Source organism: Pteropus medius, unplaced genomic scaffold (genome assembly GCF_902729225.1).
Source record: "Pteropus medius unplaced genomic scaffold, Ma_sr-lr_union100, whole genome shotgun sequence".
Taxonomy (NCBI): Eukaryota; Metazoa; Chordata; class Mammalia; order Chiroptera; family Pteropodidae; genus Pteropus; species Pteropus medius.
Genome location: NW_024349519.1, coordinates 13,195,645 through 13,210,785, shown reverse-complemented (window position 1 = coordinate 13,210,785; position 15,141 = coordinate 13,195,645). Strand labels below are relative to the sequence as shown.

General features: G+C 35.0%; 1 protein-coding gene and 1 long non-coding RNA gene across 2 annotated transcripts in view; one reads left to right on the top strand and one right to left on the bottom strand.

The window, feature by feature from the left end:
* Nucleotides 1-15,141, bottom strand: part of ITPR2 (inositol 1,4,5-trisphosphate receptor type 2) — a 421,207-nt gene that overhangs the window by 338,812 nt on the left and 67,254 nt on the right. The gene's annotated exons all lie outside the window — the stretch shown is intronic.
* Nucleotides 4,322-13,454, top strand: LOC120618338 (uncharacterized). The gene is made up of 3 exons (XR_005657222.1): nucleotides 4,322-4,569; nucleotides 7,467-7,542; nucleotides 13,249-13,454. It is a non-coding gene; the product is annotated as an uncharacterized LOC120618338 (long non-coding RNA).

Sequence of the window (15,141 nt, the reverse complement as noted above, 5' to 3'; positions counted from 1 at the left end):
ACTGTAACTAAGGTGACCAGCATTTCTTAGATTTTCTTTTAGCCTAGCATCGGAATCTCAGAATCCCTGAGAATAAAGAACATTTAAAGGTTATCTAGCCCATCCTCCAACCAACTCTTAAATTTTCTCTATAACACCCTTTTCAAATAACTTTTTAAACTGTACAATACCCACTTCTTCATTAGTTTAAGTTTCTTAAAGGATACTTTAATTCGTACAATTTATAGAGAAATCGAACCAATGCAATCATTATATTAGAAGGCACTTCTTAATTATAATGGAGTACCTGGTCTCAAAAAGCAAATTGAATGATGTTAGTGATTTTCTCTGCCTTACCTAACCTTGCACAATGAATTACTTACTAATGGTATCTATCTTTGATATCAAAGGAACGAAAAACATAGAATCAGAGTAATCACAACAATCACATTTCAGTCATTCATTCCGTAAGTTTCCACATAACTGAAATGAATATGATATAGAAATCTGAGATGCAGTGTGTTATAAGGAAGACACAAAGCAAAACAAAAACAAAAAAGGTTCATCTATTTTAAACACAGATGTTTACCAAAAAAAAAAAAAAAAAAAAAAAGATTATAGTCTGAACTCTACTACTCAATATCAAGATAGGAAATTGCAGTGAAATAATATAATGATATGTCAAGATCAAAAAGCAAAATATGTTTTTTCTTTTTAATGAGGAAAATAGAAGCTTGACTAAAGAATTCTTCCATATGCTAATGATTCTGCATGTTTGTGGAATGGATTACAATCTAAAACAAATGTTAATTCCCAATATTCTATTATAAAAGAGTAATGATATAGATTATCCAAATATTATTTTCATTTTTCTTACAAAATATTGTATGAATTCGACATGACAAATTTATTTTGGTTGCTGCCATAACATTTAGGATCATTCTTATTTTTCTAATAGGTATCACAAAATAAAACTCAATCAACTCAAATATCCATTTAAGCCACATTTTTTTTACTATATTATACATGCTCATTTTATTATTCTCTTTAAATTAATTATAAAATTAAGATGGATTTGATCTCTTCAAATTTCATTTACTTGTGACTGCAAATTTTTGGAGGAATTTTAAAAATTCAGAAGAAATAATAACTTTTTAAATATAGTCTGTAATTATAAACGCAAATTCTATTGATTGCCTCTTCCTCTCTCCCCCATACACACATGAAGCTATACAGAAAACTAATTATTAATTTCTGGTTTAAAAAGTTATTCATGTAGGTGATTAAATATTTTATAGGTAGCAAAAAACAGACACCTTCTAACTACCAAAAGTAGGCTGAGAAACAATTACAATTACAATATGACACAGGAATCACCACTTGGTACATATGTGTGAAAACCAAATAATCAGACCTGAAAACTGTTTTCCTTCACAACATATCTTATACGCCCTAAAAATTATTTTCTATATGTTAGCAACTACAAAGAACATACGAATTTTTTTCAAGAACAAATTTGGAGATTGTTTACAGGTATCTCCAAAGAGTGCTCTCAATTTAACGCAGACTATTTTGACCATCCTATATTAAGCAAGTATCCAAATTCAGTGCAGCAAAAACTAAAATCCTTATTTATTCAAGTATAAATAAACTCTAATTTGTAGTCTATATTTCTGAATTTCTTCATGTGTGAAAAGGAATAAATTGTGTTCTTCTCCATTATTTCAAATTCCTAATTAAGTTCATTAGGAAATACTCTTTGACAATGAAAATAATTTTCCTAAATTCTAGACCACCTCCATAGCACTCCTTATTAGAGGTATATTTGGGTAGCTGGCAAAGAAAGTGTGCATGCCATGGTCCTGATCCTTGTGGTTGAAGTTATTGTGAAGTGAAGCAAAACATTCATCTAACTCAGGCTTACTGGTCAGGCTGTGCTTCTGGTTGCTAAAACTCAGACCCTCTCCTCAAAAAGCTCACAGCCTAGTGGGTAAGACAGGCATCCACCATGCGTTAAAGTTTTGCAATAGAACTATGGAGAGGTGCTATGGAACACAAAGACGCATGTAGCCAGGTTCCCAGAAGAAGCCAGAAAGCCTTCCCAAAGAAGAAGACACAGGCCAAGTTTTGAGGAACCAATCCCAATTTAGCTCATTGACAAGGGGCTTCAAGAGCTCAGAAGGGCAGGGTATTTCAAAAAGAGCCAAAGGCGGCACAAAGGCAGAGAAGGCAAATGCTGAGAGACCTGCTAACCTTGCAGAGAAACTATGGCCCAGGCTGTGAAATGAAAACGGACTGATTTGAAGTCAGCGTCTGCACAGAGCTATGTGCTAGGGTAAAGCGTATGGACTTTATCTCATAGAAGATGTCAAACTCTTAAAGCGTTTTAAGCTCTTACACCACGTGAAAGGTGACGTAAACAGACTGGCAAGAAGACCAGCATGAAAGCCCACTGTCAGCATTCTGGGAAACAGTGAGGATTTGAATTTAGACTGTATGGTGATTGTACAGTAGCCAGAGATTTCAAAGAAAACAGCAGAATCAACAGGCTTAATAATCTCTTAGATGTACAGTGGGGAAAGGTGAGGAAAAGTGAAGTTGGACAAATGAACGAGCTTCCGCCCAGTCTGAGACACAAAGCCTTAGATTTCAAAAGCCCTTTCTAGTTGCAGGGCTTAGTATTTGGTCCTTCTCAGCAACCTCCCACAGGTGGCATCTCATTTTATATAATAGTAAGTAACCAATCTGATTATGCATGGAAACTAATATTGCAGAACTATTTCGGTTGACGGGAGGGAATGTAGAGCACACACAGACTTTTGTAAAAATGCTTTTGTTGATGGTGGTGATGGTAATGGGTGTTTGTGTGTTTCTGTGTTTGCGTGTGTGTGTGTTTAATTCTCTCTGCCTCTTTTAGAAAAAAATATACTGGTCTTGCACTAGTCACATATTTTGTCTGATTCTCAATTTATTGCACAATTAAAGTATTAATAATACCTGCCACACCTAATCCACAGGGCTGCTGAGATATGCAAAGAGATAATCTATTTGAAAGTACTCCATGAACTTTAAAGCCCTATTATAAATGCAAGGTATTACTATTCATATTGTTTCATTTGTCCAGCACTAGTTTCACTAAGAGATGACTAAACCATTACAGAGCTCTCAGCAAAAAGCAACAAAAAGTAGAGTTGTCAGGTTAAACCTGAACCCAAAGTGTCCAGTTCACAAAAAGGTGTTTGCCTCTTTGGTTTAAGATGCCACAATATATTTTTGTATAAAAATTCTCAAATATCCTGCAACAGTATGGCAGTGAGTAGTGGATGCAACCTCCATTACTTCGTAATACATTTTAAAATACGCAAATATAATCACTAACACCAACATGGGTACAACCCTAGACAAGCCTCCCACACTTTTTCAGCAAGCAGAAATCCAACTATCTCAGAGCTGTACACTCTCATCTGCCCTACTCACCATTCTTCTAAAATGAACTCTCTAGTGTCCCTTGGCCTGCTCATTCTCAAACATTAGAGGTGTACATACTGCTAACAAATAAGTTTTAGGGGGGTTTCCAATTAGAAAGGGTCGCGGTGTTGTTTGTTAATTAGGTAACAGCAATCTTTTCAGCATTTCAAGACTCAAATAATAATTAAAAAGGAAAGGTTGGCCTCACAGAGCAAACACCAAAAGCACAAATAAAAGGAAGTAATTTGAGTTAAAAAATTTTTTAAAAGCTTCATCTTAAGACCTGAGGTCAACAATTTTGCAGAATTACAGAAGTTCAGAAATGTCAGATATGACAAAATGTGCTCTGTTTAGTCAGGCAATATTATAAGAACAGTGCCTTAGAATTAGAACATTTATTTTTATTTTTTTACAACTATGGAAGGAAATTCAGCCCAGAAGTGTTTACTTTAAACTGAAAGAGTCAGTGGCATCTTTAGCAGGCTTATAAATGCTAGTGGATGGAAGGAATAGGAAAGCCATTCAAATGGTGTGGAGCACAAAATGTACAGCATGTAACGCTATAAATCAAATAACTAATCTTCCCACATGATTCTGGGTAAATCTGGCAGGAAACCAGTCAAAACCTCCACTTACAATACCTATCTAAGTAGCTTTGAAATGTTTTGCTTTGTACCTACAAAAGCATTTTCTTATTTGTATTTAATGCAATTTCTTCACCCCAGAACTGTCTAGAGAACTCCACATGGGGCTATTCTATGTAAAGTTCAAGTTACATAGTGGCCAGCAACTTCCTCTGGTAATGGTGGAAGGAACACTTTCTGTTTCATTTCTCTTCCCTCCTAAAGATGTAAGGTTTAAATGAGGCAAGACATATTAAATCATCAGCAAATGTCTGTCACAAAGCGGGCATTCAACAAACGGCTCTTTCATGGTAGCTTGTAAAATTACCTCATACTGATTACAGAGAAAGTGGTTGCCAAGGGCTTTATTATCTCCACGTGGAGAAAGGTGGGGAGGGAGGGCATCTGGAGCTTTTCTTTCTCTCTTTATGATATAAACAGGATGCAGCAGAGTTCAAATGAAGACAATGGGACCTTCCCAGTGATAAAACGGAAAGTGGTAAGCAAACTCTCCCTGGGGTAAGGAACAGGCAGACAAGGGCAATTAGAATTCAGAACTGGTCAGGGGAGAGGGACTCACAAGCCTAAAATATCGCTGTAGCTCTCTGTTTTTCACTTTTCCTAAGAAACGCATCCTGAAGCAGAGTGTTTGTGTAAAACTCTTAGCTTAAGTACAAATTTCTAACTAAACTTCTACCTCCTGTGATCATAGCATAAGGCAAGTGTAGGGAGGGTATCTAAGAGGGAAAGTGTTTTCTAGAATTTTAAAAAGGCCAAAGATGAATTTATTACAGGTTTAAGAAACATTTAAATGTATCACAACACGTGCATGGGCAACCATGAATACTGCAGGATAACTTTCTCTAGGCAAAAGTTAACTATTTTAATACTGAAGAGGGAGAGAAATGGACCTTTGTAGTTACTGGCTTGTAGACTACTAAAATGTTAGAACTCAAAGGAGCTTCCGATAAAAATCTGACCTTTCCCTTCTCTGAAATAAAGAGTGAGTTGCCTACATCCTTTGTGATAGGATCTCTAGATTAAAATAAATTATAAATATGAACAAGTTCAACCACACACAGGGTGCTCGAATGCCTGACAGGTAACTCTCTGGTCTCTGGGTTTTAGGGACATTAATATGATTTGGTTTGCTCAGTACAGTTTACAACCATGGAGCACTTTGTAATCTATAAAGAGCACTACATGTTGATAATAAAGATCATTTGATCTTCCCAATAACCGTTTTAAGGATCATTTTCTCCATGTTCCAGAGAAGGAAACTAAGACTTTTCTTAAGTCCACAAGTTGGTAAGGAATTTTAACTAAGATCCTCTGAACTCAATTCAATATTCTGCCGCTATGCAATGCGCCTTTTGGGAGCAGGTGTGTCAAATTGAAGCAAACTCTGTCTCACCTGAAACACTGTTCATAATTCTACACATACACACCTCGAGGTCATTTAGAACAAATCTAATCTGGCTTCTATAAAACAGCCTTAAATACCCTAAGACATCATCCATCTGACATCCCTACCTCATTTCAATTTGATTATGATGACAAGATCTCCTCAAAAAATAGCATTTTTACTACCAAATACTAAGATTACCTCTTTCCTCACAATAATTTGCTCAATTAAAGATTGGTTTGTTAAGACATTTATTATGCATTTATTAATGTATTTAGCAAGCATAAACCTTGAAAAAAACATTGGCCGGAAAATAAGATCTGTCTAGGTTTCTATACTATCAGTCTTGCAACAAATACAACGTCTAGAAAATATTATGAAGATATATATATAAATGCATCAGTTGTAATACCTCAAAAGAAACTAATGAATGATTTTCCATGGAAAATATGCCACATGTGTATATATAGTTAAATAAATGTTAAGACATCCATAAGAATGTTATAAAATCTTAGTCTCAAGAAATATTAATTACCTGAGGCATACATTAATGAGTAAATACTGAAAAAGAAATGAAACTATTTTTTGCTTCATTTGGAGTAGGGAGGAAAAATAAAATTCAAATGCATTGATACTAATTTTCATTCTTGTCAAGGTTTAACTTTAGCATTAAGCAAACCATTACGCTAGATGTAAGTTAAATTTCTATCTAATGTATAATTTTTCAATTAATTTTCTCATTCTCAAAGTGTCATATTAACACTGATAATCAAAAAAGTGTAATAAGCAGACTGACTCAGAAATCAATATGCAAGTCTCTAAATCCCACTACAAAAACATCAAGTCTAAAAGAAAAGAAAATGAATTTGTCCATACATAAATGTGTGTATTAATATGCATATGTATATGTGTATGCATACACATATGCAGACAACATATGTATAATAGTTATACACATATTTTATATGTTTATTTGTATTTTTATTTATTTATAAGTATATATTTCTACAGTATTTCCTATATATCAGAAGTTACCACATACATTACCTGATTTAATTCTTCTAAAAACTCTTTGAGGTAAGTATTAGTTTTATAAATGAGGAAAGAGAAATTTGGAACATTTTACAGATCTACCCTACAGTTTCAAAGCTAGTTTTTAGATTCAATCCAGATCAATGTGTCTCCAAAGCCCATCGTCATCATTTAATAAAAGACACTCAATATTTCTCAAATTAAAACAAAAAAATACATCTAAGTATGTTCACTTAAATTAAAACATACAACATGATAGTCTAGCTTTTCCCTGGTTTCATACTCCAAAAGGTGATAAACTTCTCCTACAAGAACCCGAAAATGTATTTAAAAGAGACTATCTGATTATCTGTAAATAGGACCCAATCGAACTGGCGAAGAAGAAGCTAGAAACACTTGGGCAGGGAATTTTACGCCTCAAGTCCTTCACTTGGAAAGCAATTATTTTGAATAGCTAAAAAATTAAACTGTTAATACAGGTGAATTAACTTTATAGAGATAGGCTTGCCTTTTTAAAACAATTTTAGCATCACAATAATAACTTCTGGCCTAATTTTTTTTTAAAAGTGTAACATAAGCTATTTTATGCCAAGTTATAGTTACATAATTGAGTTATTTAGATTGAATAATTGCTTACTGTTGATTGTCTAGTGACTGAATTAATTACTATTCTCATATGGGAGACCTAAAGCAAAATCAGTTTGTTGTGCTAGCTCCTCTGTGAGTGGAGATTTTTCCATAAGAACGAAGGAGATCATGGAGTCCTAATTATTGTTATTGTTGATTTATGCCCAAGTGAGACTAGCTTTCCATTGATTATTATCACCATAAAGCATCTACCTCTATAAATAGTTTAGGTGTCAATGGACAATAACTTTAGAGCAGTGTTTTACAAACTGTAATTGTGCAAACCAGGTTTAAGATCAATCTATTTAGTCTCAATCATCTTTTTTGAATAGAGTCGAGTGAAATGAGATGGAATGGAATGGAACAGAAAAGAAAGAGAAGGGAAATAGAGAACACTGCAAGTAACAGGTACTCTTTCAAGAAATTTGTATCTGGTGTGTGTGTGTACATATGAATACATATATGTGTGCATGTATATGCATGGTGGATCATAATGTAAAATGTATTTCTTAGAGTTGCAATAAAAAGTGTTTGAAAGTCACATGTGCACAGGTTAGGGTTAAAGAAACTGAAAAAATTTAAATTAATTTTAGGTATATATACATATATACATAAAGAGATAGAGAGGGAGAGAGAAATCCTGTGGGCAAGAGGAAAAGAAATTGAGATAACCAAGAGAACTTTCTTTTGTTCGATCAATGACTTCTGAAATCCATAAAAACTATCCTTTTATTAATTGCCCCATAAAATTTTTATATAGGCAATTACAATGGAACAGGAAGATGACCTTTTAAAAATCTTTTTACCCCACTCTGACTGACCTCTACCTTTACTATGGCACCTATCTCTCAAATGTTATCTTTTATATTATGTTTGTAATATAAAATGTTATATTTATTAGTTAACCTGTTTGCATGAGACTACATTCAGTATCTATTATCTGGTATGTGTAAGATGCTCAGAATCAGCAGAAGGAAACTCCTGCCAAGTTACCAGAGAAACAATCATTAGATATCTGTTCTTTCTGCTCTGAAAGGCCTTACAGTCTATCTCCTATTAAAATGCAAATACCTGAGAAGGGAGCACACTAAGATCTCAGTTCTCAATTTGCCACAGGAGCCTGAAAGCTCTGTGAGGGTAAAGTGCATTGGTGCTAAGGATCTGGGGAAGGAATTGTTTAGACTGGTAACATCTGCTAAGAATATGCAGGAAAATTGTTTATCAAATTTTCAAATGATGAAGAAGAAGGGGGAGAAATAGCTAATTTGACAGACAAAAATCTAGATTTCAATAACAGGACAAACATTAACACTATTAAACTCTAAAGAAGCCTAAATATGAAGTTCTGTGTTTATGTTCAGAAAAAATTCAACTACTTATATATACTATAGAGGGGAGCACCATGGTTATTAAAAACATTTTTTGTTTTTTGTTTTTTTTAAAGGCATAGACCTTAGCTTTGAGTTCAACTTAATATAATTAAAGTGACCATACATCCCTGTGTGCCCAGAAAAATTCTGGTTTATGCCTATTGCCTGAGCCTAATTAATAACTGTGTCCTCTTTTACTCTCAAAAGTGTGCTGGTTTGAACAATAAAGTATATGAACACCCCAAATATTTAAAAAATGAATACTATGATGTGGGAGCTGAAAAAGCAGACATAGTCATTGTAGGCTGATTAACAGAAGAATGGAGTTTCAACCACAGGAAGTAGGAATACATCCAGACTATTTGGGCTCAATGATACACATCCGGAATATTAGGCTCAGTTACAGGTGCCACATTTTAAGTGGCACCCTAACAAAGTAGCCTGTGTCTGAAGTTAGGCAAACGGGAAAGCAAGCAAAATATAGAAATCAGTAATAGTAGGAACTGGGAAATGCTGCCTAACAGAGAAAACAAAGAGAAGGCATAATCTCACTGTATACAGCTGAAGACCTACATGTAAAAGAGAAAAGAAATTTTTTTCTATATTGAGCTAAGAATCAGAGCAAAATTTTGTTTAATGTAAGGAAACTCTTGCCAGCAGTTGGAAAAGTCAAAAAAATACAAATTAATCAGAGACAAGTAAACCTGAACAGCAGTGTTCAGGCAGAGACAGACACGACATGCTGCAGAAGGGATTTTGCCTTGATAAGGAGGCCCCTTCCAAACACCACCTTCTGTTTCATGGTGGGAATTGTGGCAGAGGTGATTGGCATGAAGGATAGAGTTCGTGTCCTGTATTTACTGATAAAAACTCAGAAGTCTCACCTGCCTCAGCTGTATTTACCACACTGTAGTTTGGTTTGGCATCTATTATAGAGATCAGGAAATTCCAGCCCTGGACCCTGTAAAAGTCTTCTACCACCAAATATCTGTCAGTACTAGCTTAAAATACTCAAAGTTAAAGTACTCTGTAAATATTCATTATTATTACTCCTAACTCTACATCCCAGATGAACAAATACAGTTGTGTTTATATCTCAGAGCATCAGAAGCATGTTGGTTTGTCATTTAAGTATTTTTGTTTGGTAAAATATTCCCAGATTAAAAAAAAAAGATGAACAATCAAAGGTAAAAGGAATGATAACCAAGAAAAACTTCCTCACCCAACGCACACACAAACAAACACACACACTGATATCAGCTAACATTGAATGGTTAAACATTGTGGTAAGAGATTCACAAAAATTCTTTCATTTTCATAGAAAAACGTGAACAGGTACTAGTTTTATTCCCACTTTACAGATGGCAAAGCTGGTGCTTAAAGATTAGGTTCTGCCCAGGGTCACAGAGTAAGTAAGAAGCAGAGCTAGGATTCAAACCAAACAACTAACTTCAAAGTCTGTGCTTTTATACTCTAAAGATGGAAAGGACACACACAACCCAGCTATTTTGTACACTTGAAAGGCAAAGCAGTAAAATACTGAAGAACTGGGAAGTGAAAGGAAAGGTGGGACTTCCAGAAAGCAGCCTGGAAATGAAAAGTAGAGAACGTACAGATAAGAAAGCAGAGTGGCTGACGCAGGAGATAGGACGTGGGAAATATAAGGAACAGTTATGGCATTTTCTTCTCCCTGCATTTTTTTTCTCTTCTTCTTTCCAAACTATTCTTTTTTTCCTCTTTAATTTTAAAGTTGTTTGATGTTGTCTTGTTCCGTTTCTTAGGTTCTCTCTCATTCTATTCTTTTTTTGTTCTATTTCCTTCTGTTTTCCTAATCATCTTCTTCCTTTTAACCTCTCTTATTTCTCTTTTTCCAAAATTTCCTTTATCATTTCTCTGAACTTACTCTTTAGTTTTTTCTTTCTTTTCATAATTATAAAAATGCGATTAAAATGCATTGTTAGTTTCTTTGGATAAGGTTAAATCTTTTTTATTTCAAATAAAAATATAGATAAATAGGACATTTTCTTATCAAAACTCTACTTAAACTTAAATTGCAAAAGCAAAACACATCTAACAGAGGACGTGAACCCAGAATAGATAAAGTACTCTTACAACTTAATTAAAGAATGCACACAACCCAATAAGATATAAACAGACATATCACAAAGACAATATATAGAAGGCCAACAAGCACATTAAAAGATCTTAACTAGTCTTTAGGAAAATGCAGATTAAAACCGGAATTACTTACCAGTATACACCCATTAAAAAGGCTAAAAAATTTTTTAAATAACAATACCGTGTGTTGGTGAGGATGTAGGGCAACCAGAACTCCCATATATGATACATACATACAATCAGACCCCCATTCATTTATGAATGAAAAATGGTTCAGCTACTTTGAAAAACATTTTGGTAATTTCTTGCAAAGTTAAATGTACACTTAATATATGATTCAGCAATTCCATTCCAAGGTATTTCTCAAGAGCATTAAAACATATGTCCACTCAAAGCCTTATGTGCAAATATTCATATCAGCATTATTTATAATAGCCCCAAAAAACAGGGGGGGAGGGGCAATCCAACTCTAAATGTGGTAGTACATCTAACAATGGAATACTACTCAGCAAAAAAAAAAAAAAAAAAGACTGAATTACTAAAACATGCAACAGTGTGGATGAATCTCAAAATCACCATGCTAAATGAAAGAATCCAAACACAAAAGCCTACATCTATGTGATGCCATTTATATGAAATTCTAGCAAAGGTAAAATTATATCATCCAAAGGTCATTGGTTGCCTGGAAATGAGGGTGGAGACAGAGAGGCAAGAAGAAACTTTTGAGAGTAATGGAAGTATGATTGTAGTGTTAGTTGCACATCTGTATACATTCACCAAAACTCATTAAAATGAGTACTTAAAGTGAGTAAATTTTATTGTTTGTAATTTATTACACAATAAAACTGAAAAAAAATGAATTACTATATGGTTTACGGCCTTCAATTGCTTACTTTTCTATGGATCATGGATTTTCCATAAATTTTCTTAAAATAACATTTTGAAGACATAAGGATTTATTTTTGTTGCTTGGGTTGTGGCTTACTTGATATAGGAGGAACAAGACTAGGGTGATTTGTTTGCTACATAACAGGATCTAGCTGGCATCATGCACATGGTAGCTCTCAAAAATATTTGGTGATTGACTGATAAGGCATACCCAGAAGTGCAGCAAGTAGATCTGATTAAAACTAACAAGGCAAATTTTCTTAAATACAGCATGAAATAAAATTGGGGCTTAATCCAAAATTTAATTTTAATTTGGAGAAAAGAATATCCTGGAATACATGAAAGTAAAGAAGCCAAAAAGGCTACTGAGTCACACCAAATGGACTTGAAGAGGTTCCCACTGAACAAAGATGAGAGTATCCGAACATCAAGATTAATGACTGAAGTGGATTAGAGCACAAATATTTTAAAATCCATGAGTTATAAAAAATACTTATTGGTCTTTGGAGGTTAAGGTACCAACTGCCTACTCTGAAAATGAATTAAGGAGAGGAAAATATGCATTAGTAAAGAATGATAAGGAAAGAGATAAGTAGATCAGCACATACACACAGAAACACGTCTGCACTACCCTGCAAAATGGAAGAAGCAAGCTACACAACACTGTGTAATGTGATCCCAGTGTTGTAAAACCAAACAAATCTATACCATGCTTTTATATGCTTGATAAAAACTCTGGGAAGATAAACTCTTAATAGTGGTTATCTTTGAGGAATGGAAGTGGGCATGAAGAGGAGGAAAAATGGTTTTTACTTTGTACTTTTTATTACTCATATAAAAATTTTAAACCAATAAATTTTAAACCAAAAAAAATCATCTTTCTATGGAAAAGATCTAATTTATTATGGACTATTTATCTACTTCATTTGGTCCATATATCTTCTTTCCATGGACTCTGTGTTTGAGTAGCACCCAATTATTCACCCATTAAGAAAATGTGAGACAGGAAACCCAGACTTGAGGAAGGAAGACTCCCAGGGAGGGAGGTGGATAGAGGGAGGACATGCACATCCTCCTTGGATACCAGCTGTCCCTGTGGCCCAGGCGATATCTCCTGAGGCTCGGAGGATCCAGCTCAACTGCAATGTATTCCTTTGAATCTCTAGTTAAGCAGTTTAACAGATGTTGTAAAGGATACAATTAGAAAAGTTCTCAAATGCTAGAAGAACTTAGAATGAGGAGTCCACAACAATTACAATGACTTTTAAGTGCTGGTAATTCTTACCTCTTTTGCCACTTCGGTCAGGATCTCTGCATTAGCCAGACTTATATCTATGCATATATGGTCCTTCATAGCTCTACATCATTTGATAGTGACAGCTTAGAGTAGAAGATTTTAAAGAATCCAGGGAAGGTTAAAGAGTATTGAATTTTTAAGGCATTACAAAATAGAGAAGGTGCTTAATCTGGGAACTACAAACCCACATTTGGATGGGATTCATACAGGTCCACAAACCCCCTAAAAAATATAAGAAAAACTACATGTGTCTTCACTGGTGCATTTTCTATCAGATTTTCTATCAGATTCTGAGAGGGATCTAGGCCCCTCAAAAACCCATAGCAACCATGACTGTAAGAGAATGCACCATTATACACCACCTTAAACTTTCAAGCTGGTAACTGTACAAACATAGTGAGTCAGAGCAGCCATGAGCTAAACTGCTCTATTAATCAACAGGGGAAAAAAATTACATAAGAAAGAAGAAGATTGTTACAAGAGGCTTTAGAAGAAACAGAAAGAGTTGTCAATCCTAAATATGTGCCCAGGCAGGGAGGAACTCCACCAACATGTCTGCAAGAAGCCAAGGGAGTGCCCAGCACCAACGCAAACAAGCATGCCGGCATGATGCAGAAAGACAGATAAAGAAAAGGAAGAACAACCCAGCAACCCGACTTCTGTGTATTTGCCCAGTAGAAATGAGGGCTTTTGCTCAGCGAAAGACATGTAAAGAATGTTGACATTATTCAGTGGTACTACTCGTCATAGCCCCAAACTGTAAACCACTCAAATGTACATCAAAGAATGGATAAATTGTGGTATGTCCACTGAACAGAATCCTAAGAAGTAAAGAAAAAGAATGAACTGCTGCTTCATGCAACAACATCAGTGGATTACACAGACATAATGTTAAACAGAAGAAGCCAGCTATAAGAGAGTATGTATAGACTAGGTAGAGACTCGAGAGAATTAAAAACGTATGTCCACACAAAAACCTGTATATGAATGTGTACAGCAACATTATTCATAACAGCCAATCACTGTAAACAACCCAAATTTTCATTAATTGAAGATACATAACATATGTAGTATATCCACACAATGGAATATTATTCAGCCATAAAAAGGAATGATTTACCGATTCATGATACGACATGGATAAACCTTAAAAACATTACTCTACAGAAGTCAGTCACAAAAGGCTTATATGTTTACATTTATATGAAATGTCCAGAATAGGCAAATCCACAGGAATAGAAAGTAGATTAGTGGTTGTCAGCAGTAGAAGGAGGAGGGAAATGGGAAGTAAATGGGTATACCTTTTTCGGGTGATGAAAAAGTACTGGAATTGGGAAGTGGTGATGGTTGTACAAACTTGTGAATACATTAAAAAACACAGAATTGTACACTTTCAATGGTGAATTTTATAATACGTGAATTATATTGCAATAAAAACTTTAATTTTAAAAAGAGTACGCATGATATATTTTCATTTATATAAAGTTCAAAAACAGACAAAACTGATCTATGGTGATGAGGGTAAAAACAGTGATTAACTTTAGTAGAGGAACTGACGCGGGGGGCAGGGCGTGAGGAAACCTCTCGAGAGCTGGAAATATTTTATATCTTGAACCAGATGGTGGCTATGTGAAGCTATACATGTAAAACTTTATCAAGCTTACACTTGAAACACTTAAGCTTACACTTACTCTTTATTTTATCGAATGTAAGTATTTTAGCACAGTATTTTCTGGGAAAAATTTTTCTCTGAAATCTATAACACTATGGTCATGTAAAAACCCCAGAGAATAGTGTCCAGCACACAGTATGTGTTCAGTTAACCCATATAGGTTCTACGTTTAAAATACATCTAAAATCTGATTTCTTACCAACTCATTGACCTAATCTAAAATCACCATAATTTGTCACCTGGCTACAGCCATAGCCTGCTAACAAGTCTCCCTCTTTCTGCTTCTGTCCCTCTGACTGTTGATTCTCCAAAGTCAGGTCCTGTCAGCTCTGCTCAAACCCTCCAAAGGCTCTCTGCCTCTGTCACCCCCAATGACCTTCCCAACCTCACCTGTTACTCCCAGGCCACTGCCTAGCCCCATCCCAACCACTCTTTCTGCTTACTGGTCCTGGCACTTATCCAGGACACCCCACTTCAGAGCCTTTAACCTTGATGTACCTCTGCCTTCACCTCTTCCCCAAATTTTCTGTATAATCAACTCTCTCCCCTACTTCAGGCCTTGACCCAAAGATCAGTGAGGACTTCCCTGCACTATAAAAAAGCAACCTCTTTCCAGCCTGCACTCTTTGTTACCCTACTTTATTTTTCTATATAGTATATCA